At 47.2% G+C, this 22,248-nt stretch overlaps 1 protein-coding gene across 1 annotated transcript in view; it reads left to right on the top strand.

Moving 5' to 3' along the window:
* Positions 1 to 22,248, top strand: part of LOC126175145 (forkhead box protein J3-like) — a 71,565-nt gene that overhangs the window by 47,040 nt on the left and 2,277 nt on the right. The gene's annotated exons all lie outside the window — the stretch shown is intronic.

Raw genomic sequence — 22,248 nt, 5'->3', positions numbered from 1 at the left:
ATCCACACCTCTGTCTTCATTAAACCTACTAACCACCAACAGTACCTCCACTCGAAAAGCTGTCTTCCCTTCCACACCAAAAGCTTCCTGCCATACAGCCTAGCCACCCATAGACAACATATCTGCAGTGATGAAAATTCCATTGCCCTGTATGCTGAAGACCTCACAAAGGCCTTCACATGCAGGCAATACCCCCAAACCTTGCCCACAAACAGGTTTCCCATGCTACATTCTCTCACACCTCAACCCTCCCACCACCACCAAGAATCAGCTACAAAGGAGCATGCCCCTCATCACACAATATCATCTGGACTGGAGCAACTGACCCGTATTGTTCACTGGGTCTTTGATTATCTCTTATTCTACCATTTTGAGTGACAGTCTATCCAAAATCCTTCCTACCCCCTCTAAAGAGGTGTTCTGTGACCCACCCAGCTACACAAGATCCTAGTCCACCCTTATGCCACTCCTGCTCCCAATCTCTTGCGACAGGAATCATATCCCTGTGGTAGACCAAGGTGCAAGACCTGCCCTGTCCACCCACACAGCACCTCCCACTCCAGTCCTGTCACAGGCCATCCTACCACATCAGAGGCTGAGCCACTGTGAAAGCAGCCTCGTCATATTTCAGCTCTGCTGCAGACACTATATATCTTTCTATGTCGTATGACTCCCAACCAGCTGTCGACCAGGCTTAATGCCCACCGCCAAACTATTGTTGAGATCAAAGAGCGATGAAACGTGCACCTGAGCACAACATGCTCAGTTTCAGTGACTGCTTTACAGCCCGAGCCACCTGGATCCTTCCCTCCACCACCAGCTTCTCTGAACTTTGGATATGGGAGTTATCCTTACAGCACATCTCCTGCTCCTCTAATTGTTCTGGCCTCAGACTCAGGTAACTCACTGTCCCTGCACCCTCCACTGAACAGTTCCCCTTCATCCATCTGGTTATCCACTCCCAGTTCACGTCACTTCACCTTCAGCGTGTGCTGCTTCCCAGTGGGTGCTACAATTCCTCCCGCATTCCTAGCAGGCAAACCAGTCACTTTCCTTTGAGATGCTAGCCATCCATCCTCAGTCCCTCTTCCTGCCTTCTGCCTTCCTCTCCCTCTACCTACCCTACCCGACACTAACTCCCACCACAGCCTGTCCACCACCCGAAAAATAGCATTGCCACTCCTAGTTTAGCTGGCACATTTTGGGGCCATAGGTGTGTGTGTGTGTGTGTGTGTGTGTGTGTGTGTGTGTGTTGGTCAATAATCAACAAGGCATATTTATTAATTTGTGCTGTAATAGGAAATAGGCTAACTATAACAAAGGTAAACAATTCAGATGGTTTAGTGACATCTGGCTGTTATAAAATTCTTTCTCTAAGGGATATGTCAGGTATCCCAGCCCACTGACTGTCAGAGCCTGCTGAAAGACTGGGAACTTGATCTTGGCCATTAGGTAAGATTGTTAAAACTACAGGCACTAGTGTCACCATCTGCAGAGCTGGCTTCGACGCGCCTCAAGGCCACACGCATCTCACCACCCAATTAATATTCACCACAGCCCTATAAAGCTCACTTCAGTTGTGAATTTGCTGCTCTTTTGTATTGTTCTATTTACTCATTGTTTGTTTGATCTCTGATTTCTTTCTCCATCCTCCTGTCATTGACTGTCTTTCTGTCCACACGCGACAATCTGCTGCTTGTGATCCTTGGCCGGTTGGTGCAGTCTCGGCACATTTTTAGCGGTTTATAACCCTCTGTCGAAGCTCTGTTAAAATAATTGGCAGCAAGGTAAGAATTTCACCGTGTCCTATGGACACAAAGCTCATGCAGCTCATGGAACAGCAGTAGCAACAGCTTCTCTTGCAGCAACAGTTGTTACAACAGCTACAGCAGCAGCGAACTGAGTTGCATCATCAGGACATTCAGCTTTTGAAGGATCGACTGCAGATTCAAGGTACCAACCCAGTACAAATGGTGACACTGCCCAGGTGGAAAGCCGCCCACATGCATTTCTGCCTAATGTTCCCAAAGACAATTCAGACACTTATTTACCATGGCTGAAACGGCATTTCACTGCCTTTCACGTCTCCCATGATACTCTCCAACAATTGCTCTTCCTTTCTTAGGCTTCCCTGGAGACTTTTTTTTTTTACTGAAAATACTGGCTTCCCTCTCACTTTTGAGAGATTTCTATGTTACTTTCAAATTATTATTCACAATGATTCCATGTGGTCACATCACAACCCGAATTTCATCAAGATCACAAGCAACCGTTGTTGGTCATATCGCTTGTAGGTGACCAGTTTACAAGGAATGATTTGCTGATGAGACTTCACTTTTTAATTCGAGGTGAGATGGTCCATCTGGATCCCAATACAAAAGTCTGCATGGGGCTTTGACCAGCAGGAAATTTCCTGTCTCCACATAGATGTGAAATGACAGCACACTTTGGACAGGTTTCCCATTACAGCTGCTCAAATCACTGCAGACATGTGCTGCAACTTTTATCTTATGGTGTGTTCAGTGGATGGCCCACATATTTTTTGAAGAACTCCAATCCTGAGCTGTGAGCCTGGGCTCGCATTTCCCACTGTCAGTCAGTCGTCATCAATTTTCTCCTGCCGCACACTGGCAGGTGCTCACTGTGTCATTATCCTGACTGCCAGCAACCTCAAGTTTTAGAAATCCTCCATTGCAGGCACTTGGGAATGTCACAGATACACACCTGCTGGCTGAAGCTGAATGAAGTTGTGGAAGCTGTGGTGCACAGATGTTCCACTCACTCCCGGCATCGAATTGCGCCAGCTCATTCTTTCACCCCTTGACCCCTGGGAATACATTCATTTGGACTTTGTGAACCCCTTTCTGGACTCTGTCGCTAATTTTCGTGGATGCTTACTCTAAATACCCAGATGTGGCTAGGTGGTTTCCACCACACAGACCCCCCCCCAGGGGGTCCACAACTCTTTTGTGGATACGTGCGTAGCGAGCACGGGACCCCGAGCTAATGTGGCCTTCCTTCCTTTCCGGGCTGCATACCTTCCCATTCCGCATCCTTCCCCATCCCTATCTTCGCCCCTCCTCCCCTCACCTCTGGCTCTTTCCTTCCCTTTCTCCCCATCTGGGAGTATGGTTTGTGCCTACGTCCGGAGACGGACGCTCGTAAATGTACTGCATTCTTTGCCTTCCTTGCTTTTATGTCTTCTTCCTTCCTTTGTCCTTCTCTGTCTTCTTCCTTCCTTTGTCCTTCTCTTTTCCTTACCTCTTCTCTTTCCCTTTTCTCCGCTGCGGCGTTTGAGACCTCTCTTCCTTCCTTTGCCTTTCTCTTTCTTCCTCCCTGTGCGTGTCTGAAGGCCGACCCACGCCCTTCGTGCGTAGCCGGTGACGGGGTAACGCGTAATTCCCCGCCCCGGGTAGACAGGTAGGACACGTACGTACCCCCTGGTAACGGCCAGGCCCAGGGAGGGGTGATTACCCGAGCTGATACCTTCCGAAAATGCCGATTGGTCCCTCCGTCCGTTTGTCGGGAGGTGTGACCTGAGGTGTGAACAATCACCTAAGGCGGGAGTGCCCTCAGTGAGGGCCCCCACAAGGGAGGAGCGCGCCATCGGAGACTCCGGTAATCATGGGGGATTCTTCCGCAATGGTTTCCTCACCATCCACTAAGTCTGCTCACAAACGTAAGTATACTGAGTCTCAGCCACAGACGATTCTTCCATCGTTGCCACAGTTCCTTGTTGTTTCTCGGTCTGATGAAGGTCACGACTTCTCCACGGTCAACCCTTTCATTATTCAGAAAGGTGTCGACGCAATAGCAGGTCCTGTAAAGTCTTGTTCCAGATTACGGAATGGCACCCTGTTGTTAGAAACACACAGTGCCCTCCAGGCACAAAAATTGCTGCGTACTTCTCTGCTCCACACCTTCCCTGTCCGGGTGGAACCGCACCATACCTTAAATTCCTCGCGTGGAGTCATTTATACACGCTCCCTCGATGGATTGTCTGACGAAGAAATTCAGCACTATCTGTCTGACCAGGGCGTAACGGCAGTTCATAGAGTAATGAAACGGGTTGACACGAACATCATTCCAACCCGCACTGTCTTCTTGACATTTGACACAGTTCAACTCCCATCGAAAATCAAGGCAGGCTATGAGATAATTTCCGTTCGCCCTTACGTCCCAAACCCTACGCGTTGCTATCGATGTCAGCGGTTCAATCACACCAGCCAGTACTGTTCCAATCCAGCCAAATGTGTAACGTGTGGCAAGGATGCCCATGAGGGTGCTTGTCCACCTCCATCCCCTCGCTGCATCAACTGCATGGATGACCACGCTGCTTCCTCTCGAGATTGCCCCGTTTTTAAGGACGAGAAGCTCATCCAGGAAATAAGGGTGAAGGAAAAGGTGTCGACCTTTGCTGCTCGAAAATTATTCGCCAGTCGCAAGCCCACCGTGCCTCAGACAGGAAAATACAGCGCTGTCCTTGCTTCTCCTCGGCCAACAAAGGAGGCGGCCACGCAGACTTGCGACCTCACCTTTAGTACCACGGTCGTCAGATCGGCCAGCGCAAAGATCGCTCGATCAACCTCACCACTTTCGCCTGCCCACTCTATGGCTCACCCTTCGTCGGGTTCTGCTACATCTCGAGCCCAAAAGTTGGACGCCAAGTCTTCGAAAAAAGAGCATACTCGTGAAGAGTTTTTACGTACCGCAACTTCACAACCATCGGTTCCTTCTTCATCTAAACCACATTCTTCCAAGAAGGCTACAAAGAAACCCAGTTCCTCTCCCTTCTCCACCAAGGCGTGCCCCCTCTACAGCACCACCTGGCGGAAATCGCCCTCGGCCATCTTCTGTGTCGCCGAGGCGCACTGCTGGTGGCCGGTCAACCGGCCGATCGCTGGTGGCAGGAGCTGCTCCTGACCAACCTATGGATCAGGATCTTCTGCCTTCGGCTGACTGCCATTCCATGCTGTCGGTCGCTAGCTCCGAGCAGTCTTTGAGTTGACAGCAACTTTGGTCACAGTCCTCCATTTTCTGTTCACCCCATGTCCATTATCCACTGGAATATCCGCGGCATTCGAGCCAATAGGGATGAATTGTCGATCCTCATAAGATCCTACTCGCCGGTCATCTTCTGTCTTCAGGAAACGAAGCTGCGTCCCCATGACCGCTTTGTTCTCCCTCATTTTCAGTCGGTCCGATATGATCTCCCCTCTGTTGAAGGCTCTCCAGCCCATGGAGGACTCATGATTCTTCTCCATGATACTCTCCATTATCACCTAATCCCCTTAAACACTTCCTTCCAAGCTGTCGCCGTCCGTCTTTCCCTTTCCGGATATACGCTCTCTCTTTGTACTGTATACATCCCATCGTCCACACCAATGGCACGAGCTGATCTCCTTCATCTTCTTGGTCAGCTTCCACACCCCTATTTGCAGGTTGGGGACTTCAATGCCCACCACCCGCTTTGGGGATCTCCACATCCTTGTCCACGTGGCTCCATATTGCTAGACGTCTTCCACCAAGCGGATCTAGTTTGCCTCAACACTGGGGTCCCCACATTTTTGTCTGCCTCCACGACAACCTTATCTCATTTGGACCTTGCGGTCGGTACTGTTCCGCTAGCTCGGCGCTTCGAATGGTTCGCCCTTGATGATACACACTCGAGTGACCACTTTCCATGTGTCCTCAGACTGCAGCCTCAACTGCCATATATGCGCCTGCGACGCTGGAAGTTTGCCCAAGCCGATTGGACACTTTTTTCGTCTCTCGCGACATTCGATGACCGTCGCTTTCCCAGCGTCGACGATGAGGTCACACATATTACTGACGTTATCCTTACAGCTGCGGAATGTTCAATACCACGCACCTCCGAATTGCCCCGGCGCCCCCCAGTTCCTTGGTGGAACGAGGCATGCCGTGATGCAATACGTGAGCGGCGCCGTGCTCTTCGCATTTTCCGTCACCATCCTACTTTGGCCAACTGTATCCGCTATAAGCAGCTCCGTGCGCGATGCCGTCGCGTCATCCGCGATAGCAAGAAGGCAAGCTGGAAATACTTTATTAGCTCATTTAACACCTTCACTCCCTCCTCGGAAGTTTGGAGTCGGCTTCGACGGTTCTCAGACGCGCCTAGTTTCTCCCCGGTCTCTGGGCTCACTGTCGCGCATGATACCTTAGTGGACCCCGTCGCAATTTCTAACTCGTTGGGTCAGCACTTTGCTGAGATTTCGAGCTCTTCAAATTACCCGCCAGCGTTTCTCCCGAAGAAACGTGCAGCGGAAGTGCGACCTCTTGCTTTCTCCTCTCAAAATCACAAAAGCTACAATACTGTTTTCTCCATGCGGGAACTCCAACATGCCCTCTCATCTTATCGCTCCTCCACCCCGGGACCGGATGGTATCCATGTCCAAATGTTGCTGCATTTATCAACCCCTAGTCTGCGTTACCTCCTTCGCCTTTATAATCGAATTTGGACCGACAGTACCTTTCCCAAACGGTGGCGGGAAGCTATTGTCGTTCCTGTTCCGAAACCTGGAAAGGACAAACATCTCCCCTCTAGCTATCGCCCCATTTCTCTCACGAGTAGTGTCTGTAAGGTTTTGGAGCGTATGGTGAATTACCGTTTAGCTTGGTGGCTGGAATCCCGCAGTCTTTTAACACCAGCCCAATGCGGATTCCGGAAGCATCGTTCTGCAGTTGACCATCTTGTTGCTCTCTCCACTTATATCATGAACAATTTTCTCCGGAAACGCCAAACGGTAGCAATATTTTTCGATCTGGAGAGAGCATACGATACCTGTTGGAGGACAGGCATCCTCCGCACACTGTTCTCTTGGGGCTTTCGAGGCCGGCTGCCCCTTTTTCTTCACGAATTTATGGCAGAGCGCACTTTTAGGGTGCGGGTGAACACTACTCTCTCCCGTACTTTCTCCCAAGAAAACGGGGTACCCCAGGGATCCGTGCTGAGTGTTGTACTGTTTGCCATCGCCATAAATCCAATTATGGATTGTCTCCTTCCTGATGTCTCGGGCTCCCTCTTTGTGGACGATTTTGCGATCTACTACAGCTCTCAACGGACCAGCCTTCTTGAACGACGTCTTCAAGGATGTCTCGATCGCCTCCACTCGTGGAGCATCGAAACCGGCTTCCGTTTCTCACCCAGTAAGACCGTTTGTGTCAATTTTTGGCGACGTAAGGAGTTTCTTCCGCCCTCCTTACATCTAGGTCCTGTCAACCTTCCGTTTTCAGACGTCGCTAAATTCTTGGGTCTTATGTTTGACAGAAAACTGTGCTGGTCCTCCCACGTCTCCTATCTTTCGGCTCGCTGTCTGCGATCACTTAACACCCTCCGTGTCCTGAATGGTACCTCCTGGGGAGCGGACCGAGTGGTCCTTCTCCGCCTCTATCGCGCCTTAGTGCGCTCAAAATTGGATTACGGAAGCATAGTCTACTCCTCTGCTCGGCCGTCTATTCTTCGGCGTCTCGACTCTATCCACCACCGTGGATTACGTTTAGTGTCTGGAGCTTTTTACACTAGCCCTGTGGAAAGCCTTTATGCTGAGACTGCTGAACCTCCGCTGTCCAATCGGCGAGCAGTCCTCCTGAGTCGTTATGCTAGCCATCTGTCTTCCATGCCTGCTAATCCAGCCCATGACCTTTTTTTCGACGCCTCCTTTGATGTAGGGTATGCAGGCCGCTCCTCCTCCCTACTACCCCCGGGAGTCCGCTTCCGTCAATTGCTCGATTCTCTTTCCTGCCGCTTTCCGAAAACCTTTTTGACAACTTGGGGTACAGCACCGCCTTGGCTCCGTCCCCGGATCTGCCTGCTCCGTGACCTTTGTCAATTTCCCAAGGATGGTACCCCTACACTTGTTTATCGTCGGGCATTTGCTGCTCTATGTGCACAACTGACGGACGCCACATTTATTTACACCGACGGCTCGAAAACATCGTTAGGTGTAGGGAGTGCCTATATTGTTGGCGACACCCCAAATCGCTTTCGGCTTCCCGGCCAGTGTTCGGTTTATACTGCGGAGCTTTACGCTGTTCTCCAGGCTGTCCACTACATCCGCCGCCATCAGCGGATACAGTACGTTATCTGCTCAGATTCTCTCAGCTCTCTCCTCAGTCTCCAAGCTCTTTACCCTGTGCACCCTCTGGTCCACCGGATTCAGGACTGTCTGCGCTTGCTCCACCTGGGGGGCGTCTCGGTGGCGTTCCTCTGGCTCCCGGGACACGCTGGTATCTGTGGGAATGAGGCGGCCGATATGGCGGCCAAGGCTGCAGTCTCTCTTCCTCGGCCAGCTATTCAGTCGCTTCCCTTCACCGATCTACGGAGCGGTTTATGTCGCCAAGTTGCTCATTTATGGCATGCGCATTGGTCAACACTTCCCCGTAATAAATTGCGGGAAGTGAAAGCCCTTCCTTGCGCTTGGACTTCTTCCTCCCGAACGCGTCGTCGGGAGGAGGTAATTTTAGCTCGACTCCGGATAGGGCACTGTCTTTTTAGCCATCGACATCTTTTAAGCGGTGATCCTCCTCCACTCTGTCCCCACTGCTCTCAGCCGTGGACGGTCAGGCACCTTTTAATTGAATGCCCCTATTTTAATCCGTTACGCTCCCGCCTACAGCTATCGCCTGATCTATCGTCGATTTTAGCAGATGACACGCGCTCAGCCGACCGCGTTCTCCAGTTTATTAGTGACAGTGAAATGACGTTAGTCATTTGAAGCTTTTTTTGGGGACAACCACCCCCTTTCTGTAGTGGATTTTTAAGCATTCTATTTTTAGTTTCTCCAATTTTATGAGTTTGTTTCCATTGCTGCTGGTTTTCAATTTCGGTTTTTTACTGTCTTAAGTCACGGGCTGGGCGCTAATGACCATAGCAGTTTTGCGCCCTAAAACCACAACCAAAAAAAAAAAACACACACACACACACACACACACACACACACACACAGACCTCACAGTTAATCCACTCGTCCAAATTCTCTCCGTCAAAGGGCTTCCCCGAACCATTGTGTCGGACAGTGTGCCTCAACTTACAGCAACGGCTATCGAACAATTCTTTGTTTCAGATGGCATCAGACACCTATTTAGTCTGCCATTGTACGTGTCCTCGACTGGCGGAGCAGAGCATATGTTGCAGGTGTTTAAACAGCAGATGTTAAAAGCCGTGGGAAGTATCACCACCATGGCTATGCTCACAATGTCCCTGAGCAAGCACATACAGGACCACTCCCATCCACGACTGTGGGCAACAGCCGCGTACTCTCCTCCGTCTCCTAGCCCCAGGAACAGTGGACCCACCATGCGGGGCATTATTCTCTGGGCACGACTGTGTGGGAAAGCACATACGGAGCGAAAGACTTGTTGGTGGTGGCTACCCACCACGGGTGGTACCTTGCTACAGCTAACACTCCAAGGGTTTTCAGTACCATCATAGCAGTCAGCTCTGCCCCTGCCTCCTCATTGCGCTGCCGTCTGTGACTCAGTCGGAGTAGGAAAGCCCGACTTTGCCAGTCCCCCAACTGCGAGGGTATAACTTGTGCTCCAGACCACCAGCAGTGATTTTTGTGAACTCAGCTGTTCTAACCTTTAATTCACTAATAAATTGCGTGGATATACAAACGTAGAAACAATAGTGGGTTTCATGCTACCAACGCCGTAGCTGTCACTCAACTGCCGTGCCGTGACATGCGGCCGGCACCGTTCATAGCCAGGTGGTGCTCCCATGCTCAGCCGAGCTGCGGAGCGCCTCTGTCGCCGTGTTTTGTGTACTGACGTAGCGGCACTTTTAAATCTCGTGGCACTGTCACACTTTTCCCCCCTTGAAAAAAAAAACACTCACTTCCTTGGAGACACGGACAGTGCGGAGACATCCATGGCCTCTTGGGAGACCCCGAGAAGATCCCGTGGAGAAACACGAGAATATGGTCGAAAATGTCCAGGACAGAAGCCTGTGCGTGGAACGTGCCTCCTGGACGAGATGATGGGTGAAAACTCCGGAGCAGCATCCATAGGTGTCGTGGACCTGGGGGTGTGCTCCAGCGAGATGGGTCCCGGAGAAGGCGGCGTCGCGACTGGGGCTGGTTCCAGCGTACTCGGAAGCGGCAGCGACGTTGGCTGGAGCGACACGCACGGGAGATCGGCAGCAGCGACAGGACTGGCTTCTCGGGCTGGTGGAGGCGAAAGAAGGGGCGGTGGCACCGGCGTGGCCACCACTCGTGGGCGCATCTGGTCGTAATGACGAACAACCATGCTGTCGTCCGTACGTATTTCACAAAGCCGGCGGCCGCGAAGAGCCTTGACCACCCCTGGAATCCATTTAGGGCGAGATCCATACCCTCGTGCCCACACGTCTGCGCCCACCGAGTATTTTCCCGTAAGAGGGGACACAGTACTAGGCCTGACAGGGTGAAGCAGGTGCAGTAGAGTGCGCGGTTGGCGGCCATGCTAGAGTTCAGCAGGGCTGCGATCACCCAGAGGCATGAAACGATAAGAACTCAGAAATTGCAACAGAGCGTCATCGGTAGAAAAATCAGTAAGGAATTTTTTCATCTGGCTTTTGAAAGTGCGGACAAGGCGCTCGACCTCCCCATTCGATTGGGGATGGAAGGGTGGTGCTGTAACATGATGAATCCCGTGTCCAGTACAAAAATCACGGAAGGCCTGCGAAGAGAACTGAGGGCCGTTGTCCGTGACAATCGTGGAGGGAAGACCTTCTAGCGCAAAAATTTTTGACAAAGCCAGCGTCGTCGCCGCAGTGGTGGGCGACGGACATCGAACCACAAACGGAAACTTCGAGAAGGCGTCAATCAACAGTAGCCAATAAGTGCCGAGGAAGGGGCCGGCAAAGTCAGCGTGCACCCGTTCCCATGGCTGCGCCGGATCAGGCCACGGAGAGGGCATTGTACGGGGTGCAGCCAGTTGTTGAGCACACTGACCACACGCAGCAACCATGTGGGAGATGTCCGAATCGATACCGGGCCAATAAACATGCCTGCGGGCCAGGGACTTAGTCCGAGAAATCCCCCAATGGCCTTCATGCAATAGTTTGAGAACATCTTTGCGAAGAGAAGCTGGCACCACGACCCGTGGAGATGCGCCATCCGTGGCCAGAAGAACAACACCCTCACGAACAGACAGACGAAGGCGCAAGGCATGGTAGTTGCGAAGGGGATCCGATGCCCGGCCCTTGGTCCTGTCCGGCCAACCCCGTTGAACTAAACCGATCACCTGACGCAGGACCGGGTCCCGCGCAGTAGCCAACGCGACCTGCGAACCTGTAAGCGGAAAACCCTCGACCGCACGACGTTCTTCCTCATCAATGTGGAAACAGAGCAGTTCATCTCGATCGAAAACCGGGTCGGGGCCCATCGGCAAACGCGACAACGCGTCAGCGTTGGCGTGCTGGGCCGTGGGGCGATAGTGAATCTCATAGTGAAAACGAGACAAGTATAAGGCCCAACGTTGCAGGCGGTGAGCCGCCTTATCCGGAAGCGACGCCGAAGGGCTGAACAGAGAGACCAGCGGCTTGTGGTCGGTGATGAGGTGAAACTTAGAACCATACAAAAAAACGCTGAACTTTTTTAGAGCATAAATGATAGTGAGCGCCTCCTTTTCGATTTGAGAGTAACGCCGTTGGGCATCGTTGAGGGTCTTTGAAGCATAGGCGATGGGTCGTTCCGACCCATCCTCATACCGATGGGCGAGAACAGCCCCTAGGCCATACTGTGACGCGTCAGTCGCCAGAACCAAGTGCTGACCCGGACGGAAGGTGGCAAGACAAGGTGCCGACTGCAAATGAGCCTTCAGGCGAACAAAAGCCTGCTCACACTCGTCGGACCAACAGAAAGGTACGTTTTTGTGTAACAGCTGATGCAGAGGATGAGCCACCGCCGCCGCGGATGGAATGAATTTGTGATAATAAGCAATCTTGCCTAGAAACGCCTGAAGTTCTTTTACCGTAGACGGCCGGGGGAGAGCGGTGATGGCCGCAACGTGCTGACGTAGAGGACGTATACCTTCACGGGACAAGTGGAAACCAAGATACACAATGGAGGGTTGGAAGAACTGTGACTTGTCCAGATTGCACTTCAACCCAGCCGAATGCAGAACCCGAAATAATGAACGCAAATTGCGAAGGTGCTCCTCAGTGGAGGCCCCCGTGACAACAATGACATCCAGGTAGTTGATGCAGCCAGGAACGGAAGCCGTGAGCTGTTCCAAAAACCGCTGAAAAATGGCCGGCGTGCTAGCGACACCAAATGGTAACCGCTGGTACTGATACAACCCACAAGGAGTGTTGATGACGAGAAATTCCTTGGAAGACGCATCCAACGGCAACTGATGGTACGCCTCCGATAAGTCAAGTGTGGAAAAGAACTGGCCCCCAGCGAGCTTGGTAAATAACTCCTCAGGACGGGGAAGAGGATAAGTGTCAATGAGACTCTGAGCGTTGACAGTGGCTTTAAAATCGCCACACAATCGCAGACTCCCGTTGGGTTTAGAAACCACCACGATTGGCGATGCCCATTCGCTGGAGGTAACAGGAAGGAGAATCCCTGAAGCTGTTAAACTGTCTATCTCAGCCTTGACAGGTGCCCGCAACGCCATCGGAATAGGGCGTGCCCGGAAAAACTTAGGGCGAGCTGTAGGTTTAAGAGTAATGTGGGCTTCAAAATCCTTGGCACGACCCAGACCAGCAGAGAACATGGATGAGAATTCAGAACACAATCCATCCAGCTGTTGATACGGAATGTCCTCAGATATGAGGTGCACATCATCATCAATGGAGAACCCAAACAACTGGAAAGCGTCATAACCGAACGGATTTTCAGTGCCTGCATGATCCACCACGTAAAACATGAGGGGCCGAACAACAGACTTGTAAGCAGTGGAAGCATCAAACTGGCCAACGATAGGAATTTTCTGTTTATTATAAGTTCTCAGATTTCGCGTAACTGGAGACAAGGGAGGGGAGCCCAACTCTAAATACGTGCGAGAATTAATTAGAGTTACTGCAGAGCCAGTGTCCACTTGCATGCGAATGTCTTTATCCAGAACACAAACAGTAACAAACAACTTATTTGTTTGAGAAAGCACACAGTCAACATCCATGTCCGATGCCTCGTCCTCGTCGACAGGAACGTGAGGGGACTGACACACAGAAGCAATGTGGCCTTTTTTCCTACATGAATTACACGTGTCCCAACGTTTTGGACACGCGGCCCTGTCATGCTGTACAAAACAACGTGGACAAGAAGGAAGGGCGGAACGAACCTGTTTCTGTGGGTGCTGTTTTCGCTGCGAGCATAGCGGCCCAACGCGACGTTGTTTACGCGAGTGAACCGCCGCCACATCATCGTTCTCCTGGGAAACAGGCAAATTGTCCGTGTCGAAAGTTGACTGTACAGCGCCCACATCACACCACGCGTCTATTTGCGCGCCAGCAGCGTGAGACACTTCAAAGGATTGAGCGATGCTTAGAACTTCCGACAACGACAGGTTTGGCAGTTGTAGGGCATGTTGCCGAACTTCTTTATCAGGAGCAAGCCGTAGAATAGCATCCCTAACCATTAATCAGCATAAGACTCATGATGAGTGTCCGTGACAAACTGACATTTCCTACTCAGACCGTGTAGTTCCGCCGCCCAAGCCCGGTAAGATTGATGGGGCTGTTTACGACACCGGTAGAACGCCACGTGGGCGGCAACGACGTGGGTGTTTTTTCGGTAATAGTTAGACAATAAATCACACATTTCTTGGAAGGACAGAGAGGCAGGTTCCCGCAGAGGTGCTAACTGAGATAGCAGCTGATAGATCCGTGGGGAAATCCAAGATAGAAATAACGACTTACACATCGGAGCGTCGACAACGCCGAAAGCCAAGAAGTGTTACCGCAAACGCTTCTCATAATCCTCCCAGTCTTCAGCGGCCTCGTCGTAAGGAGGGAACGGAGGCGGAGAAGAGGACGACAGACGATGAGTAAGCGACGTCGACAACGCCTGAATAGCAGCCGTCAGCTGTGTTTGTTGTTCAATGAGTGCTTGCATAAGCTGTTCCATGTCTGCCCAGACACGAACGCGCAATACTCCAACGCTGGAAGAAAAATATCCGACCTCGTCGCCAAAAAGTGTTATAACCTTTAATTCACTAATAAATTGCGTGGATATACAAACGTAGAAACAATAGTGGGTTTCATGCTACCAACGCCGTAGCTGTCACTCAACTGCCGTGCCGTGACATGCGGCCGGCACCGTTCATAGCCAGGTGGCGCTCCCACGCTCAGCCGAGCTGCGGAGCGCCTCTGTCGCCATGTTTGTGTACTGACGTAGCGGCACTTTTAAATCTCGTGGCACTGTCACAACATCAGCCACAGAGGCCGAGGTTTAGATGCACACCCATCTCACCAGTCAATTGAAGCCCACCACAGCCCTATAAAGCTTGGTGCACTGCGGCTCTGCCTCAGTTGTGTATTCACTGCTCTCTTGCATTGTTCTTTTTAATCATCATTGTTTGGTCTCACATTTTGGCTACTTCTTAGGTTTCGTTCTATGGGTACTTGATGGGACTTGTTATTCTACTAAGCCATCTCCGTTGACCATCCTTCTCTTGTTGCATGTCTTTCAATCCACATGTGGTGATCCACTGTTGACGACCATTGGCCAGTTTGTCCAGTGTCAGTGCATTCCTTATCATTCCTGACCTGTCGTAGCTTGGTTACACTAATGTAGGGATGAACACTATTGCTATGGACCTTTTTGTGACAGAGGACTTTATTAATGACAACAAATCCAAATGGTGCTTTGAATTTGCTTGCATTGTTAATCCCCTTGCTGAGCTACCTGAAGTTCAAAAATCAGGACATCATATACGTCTATATACCGAACTTCCCAACTCGAGGCATCAGTATTGTGGTAGGGGTTTCTTAGCTCATGTCTTACTGAGTAGTCTTATTTACTTAAATGCCCATGTAGTGACCACCTACTAAGGTCCTTGAGGCTTGAAATATCATTAATGCATAATGATCTGTTGGAGCGGTAAACTTTTTCTATACAAATAACGTTTGAAATAATTTGCTCTATAGACAAAGCTAAAAGTACTTTCTCTGTTGTGTTGTAAGAGAGTTCAGCTTTGTTTAACTGCCTACGCGTACTGAATAGGGGGCTTAAATTCTCCATGAACTTGACCATCAACATACCCGGTTGCGTAATGACTGGCATCACAGAAGAGTACAAATCATTCCTCAGTGTGTACCAAAACAGCTGATTAACTTTAAACATCTTTCAATTGTAACAAGAGTGTTACACACTCAGAGTCCATGTAGCCTAAATAACACTCTCTTCCTTAGTAATTTCATGAGATGTTTGACAGTAGTGATGTATTTTGGTACAAAGTGATGGCAACAGTTGTCAAATCCAAAAAAGATAGTAATTCTTTCACATAACAAGAGGAAGGAAATTCTCAGTTAACAATGGACTAGGTTGAAGATTTCATAGGAAGTCTAAACCTTATAATAAATAAATTTGTAGATTGTTGGATTGTTGCTGGTGCCTTATATAACCCTGAGGACATCCTCAAATTCTCATAATTAGATATTCCATCTTTTCATGGTCATCACAGGAGATGAGTAGCTGCTGATAAATCGGTTGACATCTAAAGTTCTGAAATACTGGGAATTGTTTAAATGAACCAATGTCTCATCTATTCATGACGGGCCTTTGTTCAAACATCTTGTGTTAACGCATATTTGATACAGATTTTCTCCATCTTGCGTCTGTTACAGGAGTGTGACAGTAGGCAAAACTGAGGACTAAATTTACCAGCATCAAAATGCTTCTGAGTGCTTTGTTCAACAACAGGTTTGAAAGTGATAGGGAATCTGTTCAGTTTTTAGCTTATCAGCCCTTTGTAGCCCGTGGAGATATGATTCATTAAATTAGAAGCATAAAATCTTGCTGTCCCTCAAAAACTGAACTAAATCCTTCAAGTATTAAATACAGTTATTTCCATCCTATGCAGGCAGCTGCATAAACTTTTCTTTTAACTTCTGATATTTGCGTATATTTTTCTATCTCCTAATTTTTTTCCCATTCATCCTTTTTCTTTGCTCCCTGTTTCACAACTTATTTTATTGGCTCTTGCTAAATCTGTACTCCCCAGTTATGGTGACATCTGATCTGTCAAAATTATTGACACTAGATTTGACCTGCACCCACAAAACTCATCTCATTCCACTGCATATAGCTTGGAAACACTTGACTTATACCTTAAAGTGGGTCAGTCTTTTGAGAGTGGTTGGACCAATCCTTTTTCAGCCTTCTCACATGCCTGTCAGTACTGTTGCTGCCAAATAACTGTAAACTATTGAAACTAGACCAAAGTGTGAATGCGTTCCAGGAAATCACTCCCCAGGAGCAAGTAAAAAAAAAAAAAAAGAACAGGTTTCCTGAGCCACTAGTCGGACTGCAGCCGCAAATACTGCTTTCCCAGTTTTCAGATTAAGCTCCCACGTGTATAAATTGTATATTGTCTCACATCCTAAACAGTGTGGATGACTGAGAGGTCATGCTTCTCTTGCTAAGGGAGGAGAAGGGGTTGTGGAGTAATATTTAAGCCGTCTGTGCTGCTGTTTCTAAAAATATTTTCACTTCTGTCTTCTCTGCTTCTCCAGTAAATGTCACATTTTCTAATGTTTCTAATCCCATGCTTCTCACTGGTGTAATGGTGTTTAATGGGAGCTCTGCGAGGCAGCTATGTTGCATTTCCCCAATTTCTGCTTCTACCCCTTGCTGACTTTCTGTCTGCTCTTATTGAGGCTTAGGGCATGGCTGTTTTGTATGGCTCATTTCCTGCAGTGCAAGTAATATGGTGCCTAGCACTAGTATGCATGGTGTACTGGTCTATAGCAATGGTCACACCCGGCTTCAGTTACATGGCACTTGTCAGATGTGTGGCTCACAGTTGTTACTACCTAGTTTCCCTCTTACCTCAGTCTAATGTTTGATGTAAGGCACTTAGCACCATGAACTGATCTCACCCCTTGTTCTAGGACCAATTCCCTAAATGTCAGTATTGCTAGCCACCTCCTGGTGAAGTAGAATGTGTATTGTTCTGTTCTCAGTATTCTGTCAAAATCTGTGGCAAGAAACAACTTAGATTTTATTTATGTCGGAGTACATGAGATCTCTTTGCATAGTGACCGTCAAAGTTTCAGGGAGGAAGAACAGCGATCAGTCGTGACCTACCTGAATTTTATTGCAGATCAATTTCAGCTGTAGAATAGTCATCGTCAAGGGATAAAATATCTGGTGTGGTCACATTGTCATAAAGTTCAGGCACATGTGGACCACAATTTAAATACAGAAATACGAGGGTAGGAATTTAATAGTGGCAGCTATTTATTTACAGCTTGTACAAAATAGATACGTGTTTCAAAGTTTTACTGACCATCAAAGTAGTCACCAGCATCGTGTATACCCCGTTGCCAACAATGTGGAAGTCGTAGGATACTCTTAACAATGCCAGCTGTATTGACAGTTCGAACGGTGCGGTCTATTACCTGACGAATTTGTAGCAGTTCTGAAGTGAATGCTGTGAAGCGTTTCCTACAGTTTAGAAATCGAGTTGAACTCATGAGGGCTTAAGTCAGGGGAGTGCAGTAAGTGGTATGTAAGTGGTATAGCACTTCGCAGCCCTATCAGTCAAAAAAATCAGTAACAACTTGGACTGTACATGCTTCAGCATTGTCCTGCAAAATGATGGTCAGCTTCTGCAGAAAGTGTCATCACTTCTGTCTCTAAGCTGGTCGTAGGTTGTGTTCCAAAAATGAACAGCATAGAAACAGAAGTGATGACACTTTCTGCAGGACCTGACCATCATTTTGCAGGACTGCTCAAGTACATACAGTCCAGGCTGTTATTGATTTGTTTGACTGATGGGGCTGCTAAGTGCTATACTACTTACTGCACTCCCCTTACGTAAGTCCTCACGAGTTCAACTTGATTTCTAAACTGAAGGAAACACTTCACGGTATTCACTTCAGAACTGCTACAACTTTGTCGCGCAATAGACTGCGCCACTTGAATTGTCAACACAACTGTCACTGCTAAGAGTATACTACAACTTCCATATTGCTGGCAACAGGTTATACACAATGCTGGAGACTACTTTGAAGGTCAGTAAAACTTTGAAACACATAGCTATTTTGTACAAGCTGTAAATAAATAGTTGCCACTATTAAAGTTCCAACAGTCATTACGAAATATACAGCTAGTGGAACCAAAGTGGTTGAGGTCTAATACAAAACTGCAACAGAAACAGATTCAACTTTGTATTAGACTTCGGCCACTTCAGTTTCACTGTAATGGGTGCTGCATGTATTTCTGTAAATTGTGGTCTACATGTGCTTGAACTTTATGTCACTGTGATCATACTAGGTATTTTATGCACCGATGATGACTGTTCTATAGTTGAAATCGATCTGCAATAAAATTCAAGTTTTTTGTGACTGATTGCTATTCTTCTTTCTCGAATTTGAATTCTATCTATAAATACGAAAAAATCCGTGGCATGGTCTTTCCTCAAAGTAGATTACTTATCATGATTGAAACTGATCCTTTTTTTGTTTGGAAGTGTCTTCATCAATACAATTTGAACTTGCTCAACTGTGTGCACATATGAGAATGATGCACACATCTGATATTCTTTAGGGATTTGTGCACATTTTATTCAACCATTCTGGAAAAGACTGAATAAACTTGCTCAATGAAACTCTACCTCCAACTTAACTGACATTACCACAGGTGGTGAAACAACTTGATATTGTGAAGCTGAAATAGTAGCTGTATTTGCATCTTTTATTCCCATGAAACACTGATATTTCTGCAGCTGCCTGATTCAAATTTTTCCTCAGAGGTTGCTTCTCCAACAGAAGAGCTGCAGTTTGCTCCCACAGTTGCTCTAATGCTTCCATACTTACCTAATTCACAACACACTTACTATCAATTCTTCCTTGCACATTTAAAGTACTTTTGTTAAATGTGCCTTTCCCCTGGGTCTAACCTTAGCCCTTTTTTGTCTCAACCTACTAGCCCAATCAGCAAAGACCAACAAAAGTCGATTAGGGAGGAAAAATCACGTGGTCGCAAATCATTGGACAGTGCTGGGAAGGAGTGTCATGAAAAACGCAACTAAAAAATCCTGACTTGGACTGTGTGCGTTTGGGTGGGGGTGGGTTTATAGGTCACTTTTTTATATTATTCTCAGGTAACTCGAAAGCCGCGGCTTCTAACAAAAGCTTTTTCCAGTACAAAATTAAACTAAATGAAAAGTTCTGCAGTACATAATTAAATTATTGAAATTTTCTACATACACGATACTCCTACCGCCGAGAAAGCAAATTGGCACCATTTCGATCTTCCATTTGCTCATTCTACCTTTTTTCGGTTGAGGATGTGTCTCAGTGTGCCACTCCTCACTTCGCTGCTTTGTCTCAGGATTGTACTAAAAGATCACCTGTGATCGTATTTGTGGCCATCGGCAATCCTCTCAAGAAGATCAACGCACACATTTCTTTGATTGCCCTTCTGTTCAGTTGTGAGGTTTTTCAGCACCATTATGGCACAAACCTTTTTTGTGTGCTAAACTTCAGACAAAATTTGATGTACTATGAAAATATTTAAGTATAACAGGTCATCCACGGTCCTTATTGTTAAACGTCGGTTATGACCTTGCAAGATCAAGCACACGTTTGATGTTTTTGTCAGTTTTTGAAGTCGAAGGTCTCTCTGAGCAAGGTTCATCTTCAGCATGTTCTTGGCCTTCCAAAAAGATTTGTGACGGTGAAAAATTTCTACATTTGATAGGATATGTTCCCCACAGGCCTGTTTCAACTTTTCAGATGCCACACTTGCAGACTCCTCAAGTTTAACACAAAACTTGATGGCATAACTTCGTTCTAAATTCCGCTGTTCCAATTTGATAACACACAACTTCTGTGACGGTGCTTTCAAAAATCAAATGATTGCTGTACAGAGCTGAAACTCGGTCCGAGCTCCTGGCATGGATGAATGCAGTGGTCTATGCAAGCAGAACAACACAGCGTTGCCAGATCACTTGCAGTGTTGTCAGTCCCATTACTTTTCTCTCACACCTTGTGCGTAGATTCTGTGTCAGTATTATCAGTAACTTGTACCTGCAGTCAGTGTAGAGTTAATGCATTTTGTGCAAAATAAATAGTCCTCGGCACGTCTGTGCACTACATCGCCAGTGATTCCTGAGGTGTGCTCTGGAGGGTCGGTATAATTTTGTGAAACACTCTGTAGTTGCTTATTGTGATGTAGTGGAGTTGATAGAGTGGGGAATCTCCAGCTTGACCTACAGTCTGCAAACCTATGAAGGAGGGAAGTGCACGAACACAATCCAATGACCTACATTCCCTTGCACTTCAAACCCACACTGACCCCCTGCACCTTGTTGCACTCCTGCAACACAATTTATCCCTGAATATGGCTCTACTGCTCATAGATGTGGTTGACAGATTTAAAATTTGCTTTTAACCTACTTAATTAAAGAAGTGTTAATTTTATAATTTTTCAGAACAACACGCTTTTAACAATCTGCGATTTATGCATCCTGATAATGCGGAAATTATTAGTCCTGTAGAAATAAATGAATGTAACCTTTTTTGTAGAAAATTACATTTAGTTTAATTTTGTACAGTGAAACATTTTCATAAGAACTTAAGTTTTTCTTATTCAGCAATTTGCAAAAACACCCTCAGGAAGGCCATTTGCAACAGTGGCCAAAATGTCGAAGAATTTTACACATTGACAACGTGATCTGACAATGTGATCACATACTCTGAAGAATGTTACTGACAAAGCTACATTTTGCTCATTCCACATGAATATACTGTTGGTCAAGACTTTTAGCAGTCACAAATAGGCTAAAAGGTTACAGGATTGTACTTCTAACAATAAGTACAGAATGACCGAATGAGGAAAGAGATGTCACATGATAGGTGTATAAGGATCCAAATTTGGCTCAAAAATTGTTTATTGTTATTGGTATACAAGGGCCCTACATAGCAGGAGGAAGTGTTAAGAACTTAAGTCAATTTGAAGTAAATTGTGGATGGTCAGTGAATACATAAGAATTGAAGGTGTCAGGATTTGTGATAAGTCCAATCTCACTGAAGGCGACTCGAGCAGACGACGTATGTCACAGTTGGTGATCAGGAACAGAGATAATGAGTAATCTCCCAGGGACACTACAGGGAAAGCTCTTGTGATTGAATCATTTGAGATGTTAAGTGGAGAGCATAACAGCACCACTGGCAGTACAGACTTGGATTCCTGCTTCCCATTCTGCTCTGGCTCAGGCAGAAGGATCAGAAGACACCAGTTCACAAAAATAATTAGTATAAAAGCCTTAGAGAAGAAACTATTACACTCTTTTGGCAAAAGTTATGCTTCGTACACCCCACATATGCTCTGGGAGAAAACCTTTGGAAACGTCAGTCAGCCTCAAATGTGTGCTCGTATAGCCTAATTGTTAGGGTGACTGTTCTTGAAAAGCCGGAAGCCTGCACTTGAGTCCCAGTTTAACACAAATTTTCATTAGTCACAACATATTCAGTGTCCTGATATATTCTGTATACCTTTTTTAGATTTCTCCTCTTTGCCTCTGGAAGAATGTTGTAAAAATGATTGTCACATCTGATAAAATACTGTTCAGGCTTGTAGAAAATAAACTAATGCTAAATCACAGTAGGACACAGTTTTTACCTTTCTAACACACAATTCAACAAAACCTGACTTTTTAATTTCACAGAATGGGCATATGATTAGTGAAACTGAACAGTTCAAATTTCTAGGCATTCAGATAGATAGTAAACTGTCGTGGAAAGCCCATGTTCAGGATCTTGTTCAAAGACTAGATGCTGCCATTTTTACTATTCGAACAGTATCTGAAGTGGGTGATTGTTCGACACAAAAATTAGTCTACTTTGCTTATTTTCATTCACTTATGTCATATGTTATATTTTGGGGTAACTCTTCCCATTCTAAAAGTATATTTTTGTGGTGTAAGTTCACGAACCTCTTGTCAATCATTGTTCAGGAATCTGGGTATTTTTACATTGGCCTCTCAAAATATATATATATTCCTTACTGTCATTTCTCATTAACAATGTTAGCTTATTCCCAAGAATAAGCAGCTTTCACTCAGTTAATA

Source organism: Schistocerca cancellata, chromosome 3 (assembly GCF_023864275.1).
Source record: "Schistocerca cancellata isolate TAMUIC-IGC-003103 chromosome 3, iqSchCanc2.1, whole genome shotgun sequence".
Lineage (NCBI taxonomy): Eukaryota > Metazoa > Arthropoda > Insecta > Orthoptera > Acrididae > Schistocerca > Schistocerca cancellata.
Note: the sequence above shows the minus strand (reverse complement) of the source record. Positions and strands in the feature narration are given on the sequence as shown.